Raw genomic sequence first — 22,881 nt, 5'->3', positions numbered from 1 at the left:
TGCCACCCGGGGTGGACCACTCCCTCCACACTCCCCTAGCTATGCCACTGCTTTACACTCCATTTTCCTTTATAGCAGTGAAAACTGTAAACTAATGTAGGATCTAGAAGAAACATGGCCTTCCAAGAACTTCATAACCATATAATGATTAATTTATTATATATATATATATATATACAGGGTGTTCGGGATAAATTTGACATATTTATAATTAATTATATTTTTCCGTAAGTTACATGTATTAACACACACTTCTCTTCATTTAAAAGTTTGGACCCTTCTTCATTCATATACAAGATGTCAGAAAGGATGGATAGCTGGAACCCACCTGAATCATGGAAGAGAATAACTTGTATCATGATGATTTGTGCCCGCCATCAAAATAAGGATATTACGACTGCTGCCCAATGCTCCCTGAATACAGTAAAAACAATCAGGCATGAACTAGAGACTTGCAATGGTGACTACGAGGATGTAGCAAGAAGAAAGATCCCTAGCAGACGATCTGATTGCGTTCGTACAGCAGAATTCCTCGCAAATCTGCAGGAACAGGTGTTGAAGAACCCTGGCATTGGAATTCGGGCATTGTTCGTGGAGTTGCTAACTGTAGTCAAGCCCTGGATAACAAGGGTAGCCAATGGTAGGCCGTATGTATGGCAGCAGGATTCGGCCCCTTGCCACACCTCTGGGAAAAGTCAAAAATGGTTGTCTGAAAATTTCTACGACTTCACCAGTCCAAATGTTTGGCCTCCAAACTCCCCAGACCTTAACCCCATGGATTATTTTGTATGGGGCGCAGTTGAAAAAGACACCAATCGCACTTCCAGTAATACAAAAGCCCAGTTAATGGATAAAATTAAAACAGTTTTTGTGGCCCTTCCCAGGGAGACTGTAGCATCAGCTTGTTCGAGGTTCCGAAGCAGAATTGAAGCTGTGATCGATGCTAATGGTGGTTATTTTGAGTAAATCTTGTTGATAGTATTGTAATTAACTCTGCCTGTAATGTTTTTTTGTCAATTCATTAAATTTAATAGATACAAAGAAGATTTTCTTTTTCCTTACGAAACTGTCAAATTTATCCCGAACACCCTGTATATGTATATGTATATATATATATATATATATTATATATATGTTAAAAATACCAAGCAATTTTAAACCTGGTTTTACTCCATTTCCCAAGTAAGCAAACAGACTAAAAGTCAAGTTTGCGCCTGCAATTGATGCAAGTCTAACTGATCCCACAGGTAGTGCAGATCAGGGCAACTCGTGGCAAAGGTGGAACAAGCTCCGATCACTAATCTTAATATTTACCCTTAATGCCAAAACACATCTCCAAGCAGGGGATGTATGATGTTTTGTATTAAAGGCAAGGGGCCACTACCCAGACCGGTTTCGACCTTTATAAAACATCATACATCCCCTGCTTGGAGATGTGTTTTGGCATTAAGGGTAAATATTAAGATTAGTGATCGGATCTTGTTCCACCTTTGCCACGAGTTGCCCTGATCTGCACTACCTGTGGGATCAGTTAGACTTGCATCAATTGCAGGCGCAAACTTGACTTTTAGTCTGTTTGCTTACTTGGGAAATGGAGTAAAACCAGGTTTAAAATTGCTTGGTATTTTTAACATATTTATACCCAAGGTAAAAATACTTTCTATATTATATACAGGGTGTTCGGGATAAATTTGACATGTTTATAATTAATTATATTTTTCCGTAAGTTACATGTATTAACACACACTTCTCTTCAATTAAAAGTTTGGACCCTTCTTCATTCATATACAAGATGTCAGAAAGGATGGATAGCTGGAACCCACCTGAATCATGGAAGAGAATAACTTGTATCATGATGATTCGTGCCCGCCATCAAAATAAGGATATTACGACTGCTGCCCAATGCTCCCTGAATACAGTAAAAACAATCAGGCATGAACTAGAGACTTGCAATGGTGACTACGAGGATGTAGCAAGAAGAAAGATCCCTAGCAGACGATCTGATTGCGTTCGTACAGCAGAATTCCTCGCAAATCTGCAGGAACAGGTGTTGAAGAACCCTGGCATTGGAATTCGGGCTTTGTTCGTGGAGTTGCTAACTGTAGTCAAGCCCTGGATAACAAGGGTAGCCAATGGTAGGCCGTATGTATGGCAGCAGGATTCGGCCCCTTGCCACACCTCTGGGAAAAGTCATAAATGGTTGTCTGAAAATTTCTACGACTTCACCAGTCCAAATGTTTGGCCTCCAAACTCCCCAGACCTTAACCCCATGGATTATTTTGTATGGGGCGCAGTTGAAAAAGACACCAGTCGCACTTCCAGTAATACAAAAGCCCAGTTAATGGATAAAATTAAAACAGTTTTTGCGGCCCTTCCCAGGGAGACTGTAGCATCAGCTTGTTCGAGGTTCCGAAGCAGAATTGAAGCTGTGATCGATGCTAATGGTGGTTATTTTGAGTAAATCTTGTTGATAGTATTGTAATTAACTCTGCCTGTAATGTTTTTTGTCAATTCATTAAATTTAATAGATACAAAGAAGATTTTCTTTTTCCTTACGAAACTGTCAAATTTATCCCGAACACCCTGTATATATATATATATAATATATATATATATATATATATATATATATATATATTACCAATATTGTATCCAACTGTATCAGTTGTATTCAATATGGCTGCTGCCAGTTTTTGCAATTCACCCAGTCCATCATCATTTAAAGGCTACATTATTTGTAGCATAGTTGATGATTTTGTTGCTTGCTATACATGTAGTATGTATGCATCCCATTGTTTAAAAATGTGGCAGGTACAGGACAGGAATGTGTACACATGCATGAAATGTAGGTAGTGGGAGGCACTGGGAGACATAAGTATCTGATCTTGGGATTTAGCAGCAGCAGCAGAGTGCTTGGAAGCAGAGAAATGGGGAATTCAGTTTGTGGATACTACGAGCATGTTGAAGGGTGGGGAAAATATTAAGGAGATACACATGGATTTAACCTTGGGTAGTGTAGCAGATGGAGATGGTTTGTCTGATGGCTATGATTGTGTGTGTAAATGTCAATTGAAAACAAGATATGTGGAGAGAGAAATAACTGCTGAGAAAAGAGATGGAAGGAATGAAGAGACTGAGTTCAGGAGGGTGAGCGAGGATATCAGGAGGATGGAGAGGTTAGCTAGTGCAAGAAGAATGAGTGTACGTGTAAGAGAATGGAATCAGAGACCAAAGGAGAGAGAATAAGAGAGAGAGAGAGAGAGTGGAAGCAAGGGAAAGACAGATGAGAGGGAGAAGGAAGAAAGAGCGGGAGAGAGAGGAGGCAGAGAGAGAGAGAGAGAAATTGGAAACTGTAAGAGTCAGGGATGCCAGTGAGAGGAGGATGAATTCGATGATTCAAGGTGTGCAGAGTAGTGTGCCTAAGGAGTGCTTGCCTGGTGGAATGACAGAAAGTGTGGCACTGGCATTGAAGAGGAGTGAAATTTGGAGGAGACAATAGTAATGGTAGTTATTGTGTAGTACAAGATTTGAGATTGATGTGAGAGAGATAGTGCAGCAGAAATGTGTCTCAGGAAATATAGTGAGCATGTTGCACTGGTGTGATAATGCACAGTAAAGGAGAAGAGCAATACTATTGAATGAGATGATAGCAAGAATGTGTAGGAAGAAGAGGTCTGGAATACGTGGATACATGGAGAACATTTGAGGATAGAAGAGAGCTATCATGTGGGGATAGTGGCTTGAGAAATGAGAAGATGTACACAATATTACAGAGCCAGGTGAAGCATAAGGAGAATAATAATGGCCATAAGAATACTGGCAATGCACTGGTTTTTCTGTATACAAATGCTTGGAGCATTAGAAATAAAGGAAATGAGTTTGTAGAATTAACTGACTCTGCCTCTCCAAAGGTTGTTGGTATCAGTTAAACTGGGTTAACTGAGTAGGATGCTCTAACAGGGATAGAAATTGAAGATTTATTGCTTATTTTGGTAGGATAGGAAGGTCAAATGTGGTGGTGGTAGAGGAGTCTTACTCATCATAAGAGATGAATGAATTTTGCCCTCTCAGGGAGGGGGAGAATCAAACAGGAGATAACACCAATGACTCTGAGCGTATATGGTTTATAAGAAGAGATATTTAGTGGGATATTACTACAGACCACGGAATATAACTGGTGATAAGCAGGAAATGTTTAGGCAATTTAGTTTGGCAAGTGATCATTATGGGGGACTTAAATAGTGATATAAACTGGGAAGCAATAAGGGAACTAAACTTTTGAATTTCTAGAGAGACAACTGTCTTTGGCAGCATGTATTGTAGGGAACCTGAGCATCAAGAGTTTTCATGATTTGGTCATAGCATCAGAGGATCTGATTGTGACTGAGATGTCATATTTATCCTCCTGTTGGCGAGAGTGACCATGTGGTCCTGACTTGGAGTATGAATAGGCATGTGGAGATATCAAAACACATCAAAATGTGAATCAAAACACAAGCAAAATAAATGTGGAATTTATAAGGCAGGCAACTATCATAGACTTACAAGTCAGCTTGTAGGAATACTATGTATGAAACAAATTGAAAGAAGAGGAGGATCAGTGAGTTCAGAGAATGAATCAGATCAAGTGGGAAGTCATGTGGAAAAGCAGGAGAGATTGAAGAGGTGGTTATGAATGAGGAAGTAAGTGGTATGAGTATGGAAAATGAGAGAATGGGTGTGCAAGATGAACAGGGAAATGGGGAGGCTCAGGATGGACAGGGGTACACAGCATGAGAAAGGTAGATGCTCCAAGAGGATGTGAGAGCATGTGTAGACAGGAAAGGAATGGGATGACCTGGGATCAAGAGGCTATAATTGGAATTGAAGAGGGTTCTAAAATGAATAACCAGAAAGGGAAATGGCCCCAGTTGAGCATGGAGAGATCACATCGAATGAGTGGTATCAGTGGAACTAGCTATAGATCCAGGAATGAGCTGTTGTGTTTATATACAAATGCTAGAAGTATAAGAAACAAAGCAGATGAAATGGTTGCACTAATTGAGTCTGTTCACCCAAAAATTGTTGCAATAAGTGAGACATGGTTAGACGACATCCTGACAGGAATAGAGATGGAAGGGTATGTTTCGTGAGGATAGAAGGGGTAAAAAGGGAGGGGGTGGTGCTATTGATGATAGAGAAAGAGTTATGTCCATACAAAGTAGAGATGCAACAGGGAATTAGTGACATTGGTTTTGAAGCAGTATGGTGTGAGATAGAAGTGAATGGAATGAAATAGTTGGTTGGATGTTGTTATAGACCAGGAAATCTGGATGGTAGTGACTATGAAATGTATAATCAAATTAGCCAAGCAAATAAGAAAAAAGTGATCATTATGGGCGATTTTAATTATGGCAATATAGACTAGAATGATGAGATAGCAACTGGAAGTAAAGAAAATGAGTTTTTGAGGGATTACTACCTCAGACAGTATGTAATAGAGGACCCTCGAGGATTGAGGGATTTGGATTTGGTCATCTCATCAGAGGATGTAATTATAAATGTGGTGTCAAATCATGCACCAATTGGTGAGAGTGACCATGACATGCTTACCTGGGTGCTTGCCAGCAGTGTGAGGACCTCTGTAAGAAAAGGGTATATGTGGAACTACAAGTGTGTGTGGGGGGGGGGGGGGGGAGGATTATGAAGGGCTCAGGAGACAGCTTGCAGGTATCGCATGGAATGAGGAGTTTGCTGGAAAAGAGATCAATGCAGCTTGAGGGATTTTCAAAAACTATCTACTAGATGCAATGTCTAAATGTATTTCAAGGGTGAGAAGGTTAAATAAGGTAGGTTTGAAATGAATGAATAAAGAGATTAAGCATGTGAAAAACAGAGAAAAAGGGCATTATGGAGGCAGCATAAGAGAAGTGGAAATAACCAATTCCATGAGGACTACAAACACCAGGCAAGGCGGGTGACTTGGTTGGTGAGGGTAGCTAAAGTGAGGTATGAACAGCAGTTAGCTAATGAAGCCCAAAAGAATCCTAAGGAGTTCTTTCGATATGTAACCAGCAAAAGAAAGAATGATTATGGAAGGATGACATTGATTGCAGGAAATGGTGTAAAGACAGCTGTTGCAGAAGGTGTTGTGGAGATACTTAATGAGCAGTTCAAAGGTCTTGTGAATGTGACTTCATGGAGAGATTAAGAGCAGCTGATGATGGGGAAGAGAGAGAGACTGACTTACTTACTTACTGAGTAAGTCAGTAAGTTCATACAACTCTTGCTCACTTACAGTCAGTAAGTGAGCAAGAGGTGTATGTATGGGGAGTTGAGCAAACTAGATGTAAATAAGGCTGTGGGACTTGATAATATATCACCACGTATTCTGAAGGAATGTGCCAGGCAGTTGACACCGGCCTTGACATATTTTTTTAATACGAGTCTTGCACTGGGTCAAGTTCCTAAGGAGGGCAAGATTGTGCCACTTCATAAAGAAGGTGATCGAACTCAAGCATCAAACTATAGGCCAATCTGTGTGTCAGGTGTTGTAGTTAAGTTTATGGAGAAGCTTGTGAGAACTAGGATTCAGAATTGGGTTGACAACAATGGTATTATCTTTCATGGACAGCATGGATTTACTAAAAGTTGGTAACGTTTTAGTAATCTACTTACTTATTACAATAAGGTGACTGCTTCCATGGTAAGAGGAAAAGCATACACAGTAATATACTTAGATTTTGCAAAGGCTTTTGATAGATTTCCACATGATAAGTTGATAGTCAGACTAGTGTAGATGGGATTGGAGACTGGCTATCTGATAGGTATCAACAAGTTGTGTGTGGGGAAGCGATATCCAGGAAAAGGAAAGTTACTAGTGGTGTGCCTCAGGAGTCTGTTTTAGGGCCATTGCTGTTTAACTTGTATATTAATGATATTGGTGAGGATTTGGATGGAGATATTCAGTTGTTTGCAGATGATGCAAAGTTGGGACGAACCATGAAGAGTAGAGAAGATGTTGTGGCCTTACAAGAAGACTTGAATAAATTGAGTGATTGGCACGGAAATGGGGATGTGATTTCAATTTTGCAAAATGTAAAGCTTTAAAATTTGGAAAACAAAAATGGGATGCAGAATTTATGCTTGGTGAGGATATATTGTCGGATGTGAAGGAAATAAGAGATCTGGGGGTGATAGTGGATAAGGATCTGAAATTTAGGGGACATATAGCCAAAATTGTGATGACAACACAAATGCTTCTGGGAATGATGCAGAGGACAATGACTTGTAGAAATAAGGAGATTCTTGTTCCATTGTATAAGGCTTTGATTAGGCCACACATGGACTATTGTGCCCAGATTTGGTCACCTGATTTTCAGAAGGATGAGGCAATATTGGAAAGGGGCCAGAGGCAACTAAATAAGGCAGTTTCTAACCTCTGAACAATCTGGAATGTTGAGTATGAGGAAAAATTGAGAAGATGCGACTTGCAGAGTCTAGTGGACAGGAGGAAGAGGGGAGACATAATAGAGACCTACAAGTTATTAAGGGGGTTTGTAATAGGATCAGTGCTGGAGAAATTCTACAGAAAATAGTAGGAGATCAGGGGAGAACCAGAGGTCATTCCTGGAAACTGTATAAAGAGGATGTGAGTAGGGGATTGAGAAGCAGGTTTTTTTCATGCAGAGTTGTGAATGATTGGAATGCCTTGCCTGAGAGTGTGGTGTCTGCAGATAATTTGAGTGTGTTTAAAGCACGGTATGATGAGCTGTGTGTGTATGATTAAAGAACCTCCTAGATGAGTCTTTGATTCCATGGGGTCTTGGGTAATAATAATAATAATAATTAGTGCATGGAAGATACTTAAGAAAAATTGTTGACAGCAATGCAGATTGCATGCCTCGAGTAAAGCAGATAAAGCGATTTGGAGTCAAACGAATGACAAGAGAAAAAAAGAACAATTGCAGAAGAATAAAAGAATGTTTTGCTGTGTGGTGAGTAAAAGAAAAATGATAGTCAATGGATTAACTTGCTGGATGGCGATGGGAATTGGTGACCAAAGCAGATGACACATAGTTGAAGCATTTAATGATCACTTTATTAGAGTGTTTCATCCTTTTACAGCAAGCTTTATTCCAAGAAGGATAATAATAATAATAATCATTGTTATTATTACTATTATTACGTGACACCTCCAGGGAGTCCAAAGACTCATCGAGGGAGGGCACCTACTCTACAACTCTCCATCTCCACCACTCAGCTCACCAGCTACAACGAACTGCAACTACCATCATCCTCTACACTAATGGCATCTACCACCACTGGTATTTTCACAGACAATCACAAACATCCATTCCCACAGCAGGAACTGAACCTGCAGCCTTTTGGCTGGAGAGCAGATATGCTAACCACTTGGCCAACCAGGCCGGTTGTGATTGTGAATCGCATGTTAAATCTTCCCCAAACTGGTGAGAGTAACCATGAACTGATTTACTTGGGATGTAGCAATAATTACCCTTCAACGGTTTAAATATCTCAATCATATTCCCCTCCCCCATTTGTCTACTATACACTAAACTCTGCAGTTTACATGATGTATTACTGAATACTGAGTATGCTAAATGTGAATAAGGCATGGAGTCTAGATAGAATTTCACCACATGTCTTATGGAACCGACTGTGCCTAGTCTTCCAATGGAACAGATTCCTGGAGAGTGGAAGGAGAATAAGATAGTACCATTGCATAAGGGTGGCAGTAGAATGGAGATATCAAACTATAGGCCTGTTTGTATTTCTTCTATAGTTGTCAATATTTTAAAGAAATTGGTAAGAGCTCATATTCAGAATTGTAGATGGGGCAATGTTTTTTATGCAGGCCAGCATGAATTTGTTAAAGGATGCTCTTGTTTTAGTTATCTAGTAACCTTTTACAATAAAGTGGCAAGAGCAGTGGATGACGGTAAGGCATACACTGTAATATTTTTTTGATTTTTCAAAAGCATTTGACAGGGTGCCACATGATAAGTTGATTATTAAGTTTAAACATATGGGTTTGGATATCAGGTTACTGGATTGGATTGGTGATTGGCTCTCTGGTAGATATCAGAGTTATATATTATCGTAGTAGTAGGAAGGAGTAGGAAGAGAACAAGTGGAGTTCCACAGGGTTCAGTATTCAGATCATTTTCGTTCAATCTTTATGTTAATTTTGCCACAGGACTACAGGAAGATGTTCAGTTGTTTGCGTATGATGCGAAGCTTGGGACGGTTATTAGTAACAGCGCCGATAGTTTGGCTCTTCAAAAAGATTTGAATAAGCTGGAAAGATGGGTGAAGGAGTGGGGATGTATGTTTAATGCAACTAAATGTAAGGTTTTAAAATTTAGGATCCACAGATGGGATGCTTCATATTCACTTGGTGGGATTATACTGAAAGAAGCAAGGGATCTCAGGGATGGTTGTAGATAGAGAATTTGAAGTTCCAAGGATATATATTGCAAAGGATGCAAACACATCTCGGAGAATTGTTGCAATGTTAAGGAGGACATTGACCACAAGAGACAAACCCTCCCACCAAAAGTATGGTGGGAGGGTTTGTATAAAGCTTTCATTAGATCACTTTTGGATATCTGAGCTCAGATATGGTCACCAGGATTTGAATGGGATGAAGTAGCCTGGGAGAGAGTGCAAAGATGAATAACAAAAATGATATCACAACTGTACAATGTTGATTATGAGGACATGTAGATTGCAGAGTTTGGTGTACAGTAGATAAATGGGGGGAGGGTAACATGATTGAGACGCTCAAGCTGTTGAAGGGTTATTATTGCTACATCCCAAATGAATTAGTTCATGGTCACTCTCATCAGTTTGGGGAAGATTAGGCACTCCATTCACAATCACATCACTAGGGAGATTTTTCATATAGTAGAACAAGGAGAAGGAGTAAGGACAAGGGATCATCCCTGGAAGTTGCAAAAGGGATGAAAGTGAGTAACTTCCAGGGATGAAACCTGGATGTAAACACAACTCAGAGAATGATTTAACTGTTATAAAGAATACTGCTATTATCAACCCATTTATGAATTCTAGTCCTTATCAGTTTCTATGGCATCTTAATAAGAACTGCAGACTCACAGTTTGGCCTATCATTTATAGCCTTGGTCTTATCCCCCCACATCCCATCCTTTGTGAACTGGAACAATTTTTCCCATATTCTATTCCTTTGGGACTCACCCTGTTGCAAAATTTATGTTAAAGAGATATGCCAAAGGTGCCATTAATTCCTTTCAGCATTCATGGCATGGGACAATATAATGTTAAGTTCTACTGCCTTATTAACATCAAGTTTACTTAATTTCTCATATACCTCCTGCCCATTCATTCACCATCAGTCCCTCCTCAACCAATCCCTGTACACTTCACTTCTGAGGATGCTGGCTTCACAAGGATGAAATTAACTGATAAGCTGCTCATTGAATACTTCAACTCTATCATCTGCTTCTAAATACTGCCATTATCACTTTTCTAACACCTTTAAAAACAACTCCAGACACAGACTAGACTGGGCTAAGATTTGTAGCTTCAGTCTTATCCCCCCCCCCCATTTATGAAGTGGAACAATTTTTCCCACTTTCCACTCCTTTAAGACATGCCATTTTGCAAGACTCACGTTAATTCCTATAGCATTCCGTCTAAACACATATGATGTACCGTCAAGTCCTATTGCCTTAATAATATCAAGTTTACTTATTTGCTTACTCATACCTCCTCCTCACTCACTATTAGTATCTCCTACACTATACCATCTATACACCAGTTGATTATTACTAGCATTCATCTTGTGGTGCCTTTTCAATGCCTTCTTCCAGATTTTGTGCTTAATAATTTCATTCATCCATTTTACTCCTAAACTTATTTAGCCTTTTCACCTTTGGAATGCACTCAGATATATTGCTGCAGTTAAATAGCCCTTTATCAATGCTCAAGCAAGCATCTGTCTACTTTCCACTCAACCCCTCTTTCTACGTGCTCCCAGTTGTCGCCTAAGCTTTTCATAATCACCAGCCTTGTAGTTCCACATATATCCCTTCTTCACAGAAATTTTCATATGACTTGCTATATCCCAAGTGAATCAGTTCATGGTCACTCTTACCAGTTTGGGAAAGATTAGACACTCCATTCACAATCACATCCTCTGATGATATAACCAGATCTAAGACTTTTAACCCTTGTGTGCTCTTTGTTATATATTGCCTAAGATGGTTGTGCTTTAAGAATTCAAGAAATTTATTCCCTCATACTATCTCTTCATTCCAATCAACATTGCTGAAATCTTCAATTTTTCATTAAGCCACATTGCCTATACATTTCTTTGTCTTCACTCAACATTCCTTGGTCTATAGCAATTCCGAAATAAACATATTATCCTCTCATCCTCCACCTCACACCATACTGCTTCAAAAGCATTTCCATATTTGAACATTTCTGTTCAGATATCCTCTACCAGCTGCCCTTCCATATTTCAAGTTTTGATGGCTTTTCCCTCAGAGGAATAATATGTGCTCCTGATTGCATTCCTCAGGAATGTTTACTTCCATTCTTCTGTCACTTCTCATTTCATTTAGCAGTCTTTCAAAGTAATTATTCCGGACATTAGGAATAATGTGCTTTTCAGTATTTTTGTCACCTTTATCATCCTAATTTCCTAATTCCTTTTACAGTACTATTCTTTCCTTTAATATGATGATGAGTCACAATGCTCATCATCATCATCATGCTTTTCAATAGCTTCTAAAGTGATGATGATGAGCATTGTGACTTCATGGAAATCCTGGATAATAATAATAATAGGAATAATAAATAATTTGTCACCTTCCTGATATTTATCTTCCATTCTCTTATTAAAATATTCCCTGATTTTTTTTAGCTGCTTTTACACATTGTTTGATTCCTTGCATTTTTGTCTGTCTTCTCTGAGAGCAAATGTGACATACTTGCTATGAACTTTTGATTTGCTTTCTTCTTTTCCATGACTGCCTGAACTTCCTGAGTCCACCATGAAATTCTGATTTTTCTATCTTTGCAGACAGCTGATCCATATGCCTGTCAATGTTCTCTGTTGTTTTAGAGAACTCTATTGTAGAGTCTATATTGAGTGTTTTTTCTTGTTTTCAAGATTATTTCCTTTTTATTTGAATAATATTTCTATACTTGAGTTTACAGTTCACCTCTGAAAGCTACTTGACTTTGATTCCTTTTAAAACTTTCTTACACTTTTCTTTTCAATATGATATTCAGTTTCATCCTGCTCTAAACTTCAACTCTCTAATGGATAGGGTATTGAAGTTTACAGGTCATCAGACTGATATAATGTGATGCGAAAAGTTTAGGTTAGAGGCAGATTGACCAGAATTGCTCAGGATATCAGAAAATCTTGATGAAAGCATCAAAATGGGAGAAGATATACTTGCACATTAATTATAAGGAAGTGTGAGGAAATTAACAATATCTCTAATCAGGGTTCTTAATTTAAGTGTTATCAACATCATCAACCTTAACTCCAGAGATAATACTGACTGATCAGAATTGTCTCTGGAGTTAACGTTGCCAATAGAAAAGTTTCGGTAAGGTCTAAAGTCAGCTTTAACTGGACAGGACTATGCTACTAAATGGATAATAGCATGGTTTTATGAAGGTTGTAATGACTTCCTGATTAGTAGTTGCAAAAACTGGTTGATAGGTAAGAGATTAATAATATGATAAAAACAATATAAGTTTTGAAGGGGATTTTATATGATAGATGCAAAAGAAATTTTTGATATGATAAAGTACCTCCGTACGTAGCACTATTGGAAGAATGACAGTACGTTGCACCCTTTGACTGGAAAAAGCTTAAGTTCGATTCTCGTCATGACGAGAGGAATCTTTATATGTTTTTTTTTTTTTTTTTTTTTTTTTTTTTTTTTTTTTTTTCAATTGAAGGTAATTTAGCTGATCTCTTATGTAGGTAGCAAAGTTTTCCCTTCTGGAAACTTGGGTTTTTCAACTCACATACAGACAAATCGGCCTTGAGAAAACACACAATTTACAGAAAAAACTACTGGTGGTAGTGGGCAGTAGATGGCATTGGTATCGATGATGATGGTAGTTGTGGTTCACTGTAATTGGTGAATTAAGTGGTGTAGACCGAGAACTGTAGAGTAGGCGCCCTCCCTCGATGAGTCCCAAGGACTCCCTGGAGGTGTTGCGTAATAATAATAATAATAATATGAGGAGACAAGGATCACCCCTGGAAGTTGAGTAAGATGTAAGGACTAGATTTTTCTGTGTGGAGGGTGATGAATGAATGGAACAGGATGATAGAAGAAGGTTCCAGAGAATGAGTTTAAGAAGAGATATTACAGCACTGTGCAAATAATGGTTAGTGTGGACCTCATGCATTGTATCTTAGAATTCTACCAAGATGCTTAGATGATGATAAGACTACATTAATTTGTTCATCATTATCATCTCTATTCTACTATGCCTACTTAATAATACTCGAATAAATGGTTTAACACATGTAATGGAAATTATTTTCTTCTCTCCCTCAAGTCAAAAACTGAAAAGATTCCTCTGCATCAATCCTATAAAATCATTTTGATAACTTTTATTATTATTATTATTATTATGGGTGACTCCAGGAGTCCTTAGACTCATCGAGGGAGGCCCTAAACATCATGTCCACACAACTATACGACATTCTCACAGTATCTATCATACCTTGCCTTGAACTCACTCACCATCGTAGCACCTACAACAGACTCTGGCAGCTTATTCCACTCATTTACCACTCTAAAAGTAAAGAACCCAGCTCTAACACCCTTGCTAACTACACTCTTGCCTAGCTTCCATAGGTCTCCCCCTAGTTCTCCCACCACCAGTCCTGATCTCAAAAATATCCTCTGAATTAATCCTATAGAAACCCTTCAGCAATTTGAATATCTCAATCATATCTCCCCTTTTCCACCTATCAACTAATTTCTGCAACCCACAAATCTTCAACCTGTTCTCATAGGGTTCATTCCATAGACCTGCTATCACATTGGTCACTCGCCTCTGGATCCTCTCCACCTCCTCCCCATCAAGAAGAAACCTAAGTGACCAAATCTGGGCACAGTATTCAAGAGGAGGTCTTATCAAGGCTCAGTACAGAGGTACAATAACTTGCTTGTCTCTGCTCGTCAAAGTATTTTTCAACAACCAAGTGAATTGATGAGCTGATTTAGCTACCTTTGCAATGTGCCCCCTGAACTTCATCTCCCTATCCACCAACACTCCCAAGTCCCTGGCCTCATCAAAATCCTGGAGTACAGTTCCACCAATGTGGTATACAGCTGCTAATCTTTTCACCCCAAAATGCATAACCTTACATTTTGTCACATTAAATTGACATCCATTCTCCTTAGCCCAGAACTCCAATCTATCCAAGTCGTCCTGCATGATTTTGACATCTTCTGCGCTCATTATTACCCTACCCAACTTTGCATCATCAGCGAACTGTTGATGAACAAATGAACTGTTCCTCTTAGATCCTTCCCTATATCGTTAATGAACAAATTAAACAGCAGTGGTCCAAGAACAGAACCCTGCAGCACACCACTAGTCACAGGCCGTTTTTTGGACTCTACTCATGAATAAACTACTCTCTGATATCTCTCCATCAACCACCCACCTATCCATCTCACTTACCCTATATCCATTCCCATATGTTGTAGTTTACGGATTAGAATTCCATGTGGTATACTGTCAAATGCCTTAGCCAGGTCCAGCAGTATCACTCTAAATCCATTACCCTTATCCAGTTCAGCCGTCACTGTGTTATAAAACTTGAGCAAGTTACTGAGGCATGATCTACCCTTCACAAAGCCATGCTGTCCCCCGTACAGTATCTTATTTTCATCAATCCATTCCTGTATTTTCTTCCCTTGACTACTTTCTCCAAGACCTTGACAACGACTCCTGATATGCTGATCGGCCGGTAATTTGCAACAGTAGTCTTGGATCCTCCTTTATGCAATGGAACTATTTTCCCCTCTTTCCACACCTTCGGGACTAAACTAGACCCGAGACTCCGTGCCAGTATACCATCCAATCCCACTGATGTATTCACATTAAGGTTCTGTAATAGACTCTTCACCTCCACTTCATTCATCACACAATTCCCATAGAAACTAATGGTTCCTTCATTTTTTCAATGTCACCACCTGGATGATATACTCTTGCAAAGTGCTCGCTCAGTAATTCCACTATATCGACTGATTCAGTGACCTCCTTACCATCGTCATTCCTTAAAATCATTTTGCCGTGTACAGTTTTTTTTTTGTTTGTTTGCAGCATATTGAAAGAACTGTTTGGGATTATCTTTAGCTTGCATAGCTAGTTTCCTTTCATAATCCGCTTTTGCTTTTTTTACCACATTCGTTTCCCTTCTGGCCTGCACTTTATACCGTTCATGTGCCTGCAGGTCACCTCTTTCTTTAAATTCCCTCCACAGTTGTTTCTTTTTTTGCAACTCAAGCTTAATGGTGTTATGCATCCATTTAACCCCTACTTGATTTACTATTCGGACCCTAGGTATACAATCAGCCATAACCTCCTGTAAATGCTCCTTGGCCACTTCCCATGCTCTATCGACATCCAGCCCTTGCAGTTGTACATGACATGACACTGATCCAAGCAATCTCCTAAGCTTGTCATGCTTGCCAGCACGGTAATTCCACATATACCCTGTTTTAATCGAAAATTCCACACATTTAGCCACCTCCCAGGTCAAGACCTTATGATCACTCTCACCAATAGATGGCAACATGGTCATATTCATTATAGTCAAATTCTGAGATGCTATTATCAGGTCAAGCACTCTCTCACACACCCCTAGTATTTTCAATTACATGCTGTCTCAGATAGTTATCCTTTAATAATTGAATGAAATCCATTTTCTTTCTCACATGTGTCCCCTCCTCCTTCCAATCAATGTTACCATAGTTGAAATCCCCTATAATAATTATCCTCCTTCCACTCACTTCATCAATTTGTTTATGCATGCTGTCTCCACCATCTATTCCATCACCTGGTCTATAGCAGCACCCAACTGTATATTTTGTTCTGCCAGTCTCAATCTCACACCAAATAGCCTCAAATGAGCTCTTTTCACTATCCTGCAATACAACTTCAATTCTCCTTGGCTGCAGTTCATCAGCTATCATCAATAACACTCCTCCCCCCATTTTATTCTCTCTGTCCCTCCTAAACACACTATAACCTACACATTCTATCCCACTAAATATATCATCTTCCGTCAGCCATGTTTCAATAATGCCAATAACCTGTGGCCAGGAAGAGCCAGTGAAGGCCAAAAATTCTTCCTTCTTGTTCCTAATACTCCTGGCATTAGTATACATGAAATGCAGAGATCCCTTTGTCCCACCCCTATCCTGATGCGTTATTCTAACTATCTTATTCGATTTCTTGCCTTTACTATTGGCTCAGGTACATTATATACATTCTTACACTCAACTGTCTCACTGATGTCCGCATATCCACTCCCCCCCCCCTTTGTAGTTCTAGTTTCCCTGGTTCTGCACATCCATTTTCACTTCTTTCAGCAACACGTTTTCCAGTCTCCGCACACCAAATCCATTCAAATGCAGGCCATCCATCTTGTATAAATCCTTTCGCCCATCAAACTCATTCCACACATCCACGAATTCCACACCACACCGTCTGCATAACCTGCACATAATGTCATTTGCTATTATGGCCCTCCTTCTAAACTCCTCTCTGTCATACCGTGGCAACTGACTCACCATCCTAACTCTGTCACTCTTTTCTTTTGCTACCTTTAACAATACTTTCAAGTCTTCTCTCATATTTTGTTATCATATTCTGCAAGCTGCCATATTAACTATGGCACTGCACAATTTTATATGGTCAGTAAACAATTAAAGATTTTCCTTCCCATCATTTCCTATATCATTAATGTACAAATAAAACAGCAACTTCCAAGCACAGAGCCCTAAGTACACTAATAATCACCTACTTCTTCAACTCAATTCTCTCTTTCCTGCCTATCAGCCAACTTCTGCAATGCAATCCACAAACCCTCAATCTCTCCTTTTAGTGAGCATTCTGCACACTACTCACTTTTAGATGCATTCCACAGACCTGTTCACCAGCTTGATCTCACATCTCTAGATCCTCTCCACTACTTTCTTCATCCTCAAGAAATTCAGACAACTAGATCAGTGCATAGTAATCCCTCATGGCCATATCAAAACCTTATAAATTGAAATGATAACTTCATTCTCTCTGATTGTCAGTGGGTTCTTCAATAACTAAGCAATTCAATGAGCTACTTTTGCCAGTTCTGCACTATGTTTTCTGAGCTTCAACTCCCTATCTACCAACACCCCCCCCCTCTCCCCTGCAAATGTTGACCTTCATCAATTTTCTGAAATTCATTTCTATCAATCTAGTGCATAGCTTGTAATCCTTTCATCCCAAAATGCATAATTTTGTAACTTTCCAAATTAATACTGGAATCCATTATCCTTCCCCCTACTATCAGCCTATTTAATTATTCTGCAAGCTGCCATATTAACTATGGCACTGCACAATTTTATATGGTCAGTAAACAATTAAAGATTTTCCTTCCCATCATTTCCTATATCATTAATGTACAAATAAAACAGCAGCTTCCAAGCACAGAGCCCTAAGTAAACTAATAGTCACCTGCTTCTTCAACTCATTTCCCTCCATGTACTATTCTGGTATCTATACATCACCACCCTTGTATCCATATCATTAGCCTCATCCCTATTTGCTCCAATTTGTGTAATAGAGCTTCGTGTGATATCCTGTTAGATGCCTTTGCAAACTTGAGCAGTATCATTATGTAGTCATTTCCTTGACTTAGTTCAACTGTCACACTATTATTTAAAAAAAAAGAAGAAAAAATGTATATATTACTAAGGCATGACCCATTCCTTCACAAAGTAATACTTTCCCATTCCTGAATTTTGCCTTTGGCCATCTTCTCTAGTGCCTTTACCACTATTCTCCAAGATACTGAATTCTTTTGCACATAATCATAATACATGGGCCATGATACCATTCATTCCCATGGCTGTATTCACATAGTCGTCGTCGTCATCATAATACTAATTATGGATATATGCCATATTGGTCTGCTCTAGTTTCGTTATCCATGTAATATCCTTTTTTAAGGTCTACACCAGCCTATTCACATAGTGATTCTAAAATATCTCAAGTACTTCAATTCATCTACTCCTATTCCTAAATCTATCACTGCAACATTTGCACATGGATGATATGTCCTTGCAAAGTGACCATTCAATAATTCAATTATTTCTTCTCTTTCAATCACTTCCCAACAGCTGTTTATCCTATCCTGAGCTCTGATGGGAGAAAAAAAACTTTAAATCAAAAAATATTACTAAAAAAAGATATTACTATTACTATTATTACGGGCAACTCCAGGGAGTCATTAGACTCATCGAGGGAGACCCCAAATCATATTCATCACAACTATTCGACATTCATACAGTATCTATCATACCTCGCCTTAAACTCATTCACTGTCACAGCATCCACCACAGATTCAGGGAGTGCATTCCACTCATTCACTACTCTAAAAGTAAAGAACCCAGCTCTAACACCTTTACTAACCACACTTTTGCCCAGTTTCCATGGATGTCCCCTAGTCCTCCAACAACCAGCCCTGTTCTCAAAAATATCTTCTGAATTAATTTTATAGAAACCCTTCAGTAATTTGAATGTCTCAATCATATCTCCCCTCCTCCGCCTATCAACCAATTTTTGCAACCCACAAATCCGCAACCTATTCTCATAAGGTTCATTCCACAGACCTGCTCTCATCTTGGTCACTCACCTCTGGATCCTCTCCACCTCCTCCCCATCAAGAAGAAACCTGTGACCAAATCTGGGCACAGTAGTCGAGATGGGGTCTTATCAAGGCTCGATACAGAGGAACAATAACCTGCTTGTCTCTGCTTGTCAACGTATTCTTCAGCAACCAAATGATTTGATGAGCTGATTTGGCCACTTTTGCAATGTGTCCCCTAAATTTCAATTCCTTATCCACCAACACTCCTAAATCTCGTGCCTCATCAATTTCCTGGAGCACAGTTCCACCAATGCAGTAAACTGCTGCCATTCTTTTCACCCCAAAATGCATAACCTTACATTTTGCCACATTAAATTGACATCCATTCTCCTTAGCCCAGACCTCCAATCTATCCAAATCATCCTGCAAAATTTTGACGCCATCTGCATTCGCTATTGCCCTACCCAACTTCACATCATCTGCAAACAAATGAACTGTTCCTCTCAGATCCTTTCCTATATCATTAATGAACAAATTAAACAGCAGTGGTCCAAGAACAGATCCTTGTGGCACACCACTAGTCACAGGCCGTCTTGTGGACTCTACTCCTGAGTAAACCACTCTCTGATATCTCTCCGTCAACCACTCTCCGATATCTCTCCATCAACCACTCTCCTATCCATCTCACCAACCCTATGTCCATCCCCATATGCTGCAATTTACTGATTAGAATTCCATGTGGTATCCTGTCAAAGGCCTTAGCAAGGTCCAGTAGAATCACTGTAAACCCATTACCCTTATCCAGTTCAGCCGTCACTGTGTTATAATACTTAGCAAGTTACTGAGGCGTGATCTACCCTTCACAAAACCATGCTGTCCCCGATACAGTATCCCATTTTCTTCTATCCAATCTTGTATTTTCCTCTTGACTATTTTCTCTAAGACCTTGATAATGATTCCTGTTATGCTGATTGGCCGGTAATTTTCAACAGCAGCCTTGGAACCACCTTTGTGCAGCGGAACTATTTTCCCTCTTTCCACCCCCTTGGGACTGACCCAGACTCGAGGCTCAAATTAAACAAAATGGTCAAGGGCACTGACAATTTTTTAGCCGCTTCACATACGACACGAGCTGGTATACCATCCAATCCCACAGATGTATTGACATTGAGGTTCTGTAATAGACTAGTTACCTCTACTTCATTCATCACAATTCCAGTATAAGCTGTTGGTTCTTCCATTCCTGCAAAGTCACCACCTGGATGATATACTCTTGCAAAGTGCTCGCTCAGTAATTCCACAATATCGACTGATTCGGTTACCTCCCTACCCTCAGCATTTTTTAAGATCATTCTACCATGAGTGTTTTTCCTTTTACTTGCCACATATTGAAAAAACTGTTTGGGATTCTCTTTAGCCTGCATGGCCAATTTTCTTTCGTAATCTGCTTTTGCTTTTCTTACCACCCTTGTTTCCATCCTGGCCTGAGCTTCATACTGTTTCTGCGCCTGATGGTCACCCTTCTCCTTAAATTCCCTCCACAATTGTTTCTTTTTTTGCAGCTCAAGCTTAATAGTGTTATTCATCCATTTAACCCCTACTTGATTTATTATTCGGACTCTTGGTATACAGTCAACCATTGCCTTCTGCAAACAGTTCTTAACCACCTCCCATGCACTATCAACATCCAGCCCTTGCAGTTTTACATGCCATGGCACTGAGCCAAGCACACACCTAAGCTTGTCATACTTACCAGCCCGGTAATTCCACATGTACCCTGTCTTAATTGTAAATTCCACTCCTTTAGCCACCTCCCAAGTCATGACCTTATGGTCACTCTCACCAATTGGTGGCAACATGGTCATGTTCGTTACAGCCACATTCTTAGTTGCAGTTACAAGGTCCAGCACTCTCTGCCCCCTGGTATTTTCCACTACATGTTGCCGTAGATAGTTGTCCCTTAATAACCGCATAAAATCCAATTCCTTCCTCCCATGTGCCCTCTCCTCTTTCCAGTCAATGTTACCATAATTGAAATCACCCATAATAATTACCCTCCTTCCACTCATTTCTTCTATTTGCCTATGCATACTATCCCCACCATCTATTCCATCACCTGGTCTATAGCAGCACCCAATTGTATATTTTGTTCTGCTAGATTCTGTCTCACACCAAACAGCCTCAAATGTGCTCTTTTCTCTATCCTGCAGTTCAACTTCTATACTCCTTGGCTGCAGCTCATCAGCTATCATCAATAACACTCCTCTCCTCTTTTTATTCACCCTGTCACTCCTGAACACGTTATACCCGTCGCATTCAATCCCACTAGCTTTATCATCTTCTGTCAGCCATGTTTCACTAATACCAACAACCTGCGGCCTGGAAGTGCCAACCATGGCCAAAAACTCTTCCTTCTTGTTCCTAATACTCCTGGCATTAGTGTACATGAATCGCAGAAGCCCATTTGTCCCATCCCTACTTTGATGCCTTATACCAACTATCCCATTCTGATTTGTTATCCTTCGTACTCGCTCGGGCATAATATACTCATTCATACACTCAACTTCCTCCCTAAAGTCTGCATATCTACTCCCCCCCCTCTTAACAAATCTAGTTTCCCTGAGTCTGTACATCCACTTCCACATCATTCATCAACACTTTTTCAAGTCTCCGTACACCAACTCCATTCAAATGTAACCCATCCATCTTATATAAGTCCTTTCGCCCATCGAACTCATTCCACACATCCACAAATTCCACACCACTCTCCATGCATAACCCACACATAAAGTCATTGGCAATTATGGCCCTCCTTCTAAACACTTCGCTGTCATACCGCGGTAAGATACTCACCATCCTAACTCTCTCACTCTTCTCTTTTGCTACGTCAAATAACTCCCTCACATCCTCTATCATTTCCATTTTGTCTTCTTTCAAATTATTTGTTCCTGCCACAATTATCATCTCTTTCACCCTCTGTTTTTGCAGTCGAATAGATTCGCTGACGTCCTTTATGTTCGCACCCGGCTGGTACGACTTCGTTAAACTCTCAATATTACACCTATTAATAGCGAATCCCCCATACAGCACTCGCTCCTTAAAAAATTAAAAATTAATTCATAAAATAAAATAAACTTTTGATATATATCAGTATAATAATATACTGATGATGATAAAAAAAAAATAATAAAATAAATTTTCATAGCAGAACTACATTAAACAATTTCTAAAGTCCTTTCATATTAAGATTTTCTTCTGTTTGGGATTGTTCTGGATGATATATGGGTTGAAGATGGGTCCTCCAAATTCTTGGAATTATTAAGTCTTCATTCTTGTTTAGATTTGGATGATGTTTCAGCATTTCACATGCTTCTTTGAACTTTCTTTCAAACCAGGTTTTGGTGCAGTGTAGGGACTTGGTGCCTTTCCAGTTGATTCTGGGACATGGTGTCAGGAATAATAGTAATAGTAATGTTTAAAGTGCATGGTCTGACAGGCCTGTTTAACCATAGTGGAGGAATTGAATTTGGCATTTGGAATTATTAAGTCTTCATTCTTGTTTCGATTTGGATGATGTTTCAGCATTTCACATGCTTCTTTGAACTTTCTTTCAAACCAGGTTTTGGTGCAGTGTAGGGACTTGGTGCCTTTCCAGTTGATTCTGGGACATGGTGTCAGGAATAATAGTAATGTTTAAAGTGCGTGGTCTGACAGGCCTGTTTAACCATAGTGGAGGAATTGAATTTGGCATTTATGTTCATCTTTTGTTATTGAGATGGTGTGCCCTGTTTTCCCATATGTAAGGTAGGTTGCAGGTGTACTGAATTTTGTAAACCTCTAGGTGGGAAAGATATGGAAGAGGATCTTTGGATGAGCTGAGAAAATTTCTTAATTTTGCAGGAGATTTGAAGGTTGCTTAATATTGCATTTATGTAGTGTTATATTTTTTCTGATATGTCCCTAATGCAGGGTTTCCCAAATTGTGTTCC

At 39.4% G+C, this 22,881-nt stretch overlaps 1 protein-coding gene across 1 annotated transcript in view; it reads left to right on the top strand.

The window, feature by feature from the left end:
• The window catches only part of LOC150103937 (voltage-dependent calcium channel type A subunit alpha-1-like), a 1,762,795-nt gene that overhangs the window by 1,519,935 nt on the left and 219,979 nt on the right, over nucleotides 1-22,881 (top strand). The gene's annotated exons all lie outside the window — the stretch shown is intronic.

This window comes from Typopeltis vanoorti, chromosome 8 (assembly GCF_054136105.1).
Source record: "Typopeltis vanoorti isolate ZY-2024b chromosome 8, IOZ_Tvanoo_1.0, whole genome shotgun sequence".
NCBI lineage: Eukaryota > Metazoa > Arthropoda > Arachnida > Uropygi > Thelyphonidae > Typopeltis > Typopeltis vanoorti.
The sequence above is the reverse complement of the archived record's forward strand: the minus strand, read 5'-3'. Positions and strand labels throughout refer to the sequence as shown.